General features: G+C 41.6%; 1 pseudogene; it reads right to left on the bottom strand.

Annotated features, from left to right (window-relative positions):
• Positions 1 to 307: 307 nt before the first annotated feature.
• Positions 308 to 1,331, bottom strand: LOC147439259 (uncharacterized; annotated as a pseudogene).
• Between the last annotated feature and the right edge of the window lie 255 nt (positions 1,332 to 1,586).

The raw sequence follows: 1,586 nt of genomic DNA, 5'->3' as shown, positions 1-1,586 counted from the left end.
TCAAACCATACAGAGCCCTTTTCAGTTTGCATAGAAGTTCCTCTCGTGTAGGAACTACAAAACCTTCAGATTGTTTCATGTATATATCCTCTTCAATGTCACCGTGCAAAAACGTTGTCTTTACATCCATTTGGTTCAATTCCAAATCAAGCACCGCAACGAGAGCAAAAAGGACACGTAAAGTTGTAAGCTTTACAACGGGAGAAAAGATTTCTTGAAAATCAATTCTTTCTTTTTGTGCATATCCTTTTGCAACCAATCTTGCCTTGTACTTGGGTTTTTCATCCACAATCTTAATCTTGTATATCTATTTGTTAGGAAGAGCCTTTCTCCCTTTAGGCAATGGCACAAGATCCCAAGTATCATTTGCATACAAGGATTTCATTTCCTCTTGCATTGCAAGCTCCCACTTACTGCTTGACTCACATGTCTTTGCCTCTTTATACGTAAGAGACTCTCCCTCATCTGTCAACATAATGTACTGCAAAGAGGGATCATATCTACGCACAATCCGTCTTGGACGAGTAGACCGCCTCACCCAATGATCCACATTATCCGGTAATGGGTCTACAGCAGGTGGCATAATAAAATCATCAACAATGGGCTGATGTACATCATTTTTCAGCACCCTTTTCAGCATTGTTTCGTGGTTGCAAATGCCCTTCAGGACCCTCAATTTGCTGTCCAACATCATCTGGCTCAAACACCACTAGATCATCTACATTTTCAGCCATATGTGGTGCATCCTGAGGGTCAAAAATAGGCCTAACACGTGGCTGGTCATGCTGGAATTTGATCCTTTTATGGTTATGCGTTGAGGCACAATTGTTTTGAAGCAGCCTTGCTTCATTAAAAACAACATCCCGGCTGCGTACAACCCTTTTGAGCTGAGGTAACTAAATCCTGTAACCCCTTTCGTCTTCTTCACCATATCCCATGAAAAGGCCTTTAATGGATTTGGCATCTAGTTTACTCCTCAACTCGGGTCTGACATGCACAAAAGCCTCGCAACCAAAAATGCGTAAGTGATCATATGAAGCAGGCTTGCCAGACCAAACCTCTTCAGGGATGTCAGCTTTCAAAGACATGTGAGGGAATCGATTGCATATATGCACTGCAGTTTTCAAAGCTTCTCCCCAAAATCCATGAGAGAGATTAGTTGTGGACAGCATGCATCTCACCCTCTCACAAAGTGTCCTATTGAATCTTTCAGCCACACCATTAGAAGAGGGGTTGTATAGCACAGTAAGCTCCCTCACAATGCCCAAATTTTCACAAAATTTGTTAAATTCAACACTTGTGAACTCCCCCCCATTGTCCGTACGCAAGCATTTGAGCTTTCTACCTGTTTGGGTGGTCACAAATGCATGAAATCTCTTAAACGCAGCAAAGGCTTCATCCTTAGATTTAAGCAAATAAACCCAAATTTTTCTAGAATGATCATCAACAAAGGAGACAAAATAGCATGCACCTCCCATAGACTTAGTAGGCATGCTACATACATCAGAATGTACAAGATCAAGCACACAAGATTTACAAGAGACACCAGAGTAATAAGAACGCTTTACTTGCTTGCCATATTGACA

Source organism: Adiantum capillus-veneris, chromosome 16, assembly GCF_014529385.1.
Source record: "Adiantum capillus-veneris isolate H3 chromosome 16, ASM1452938v2, whole genome shotgun sequence".
Lineage (NCBI taxonomy): Eukaryota > Viridiplantae > Streptophyta > Polypodiopsida > Polypodiales > Pteridaceae > Adiantum > Adiantum capillus-veneris.
Note: the sequence above shows the minus strand (reverse complement) of the source record. Positions and strands in the feature narration are given on the sequence as shown.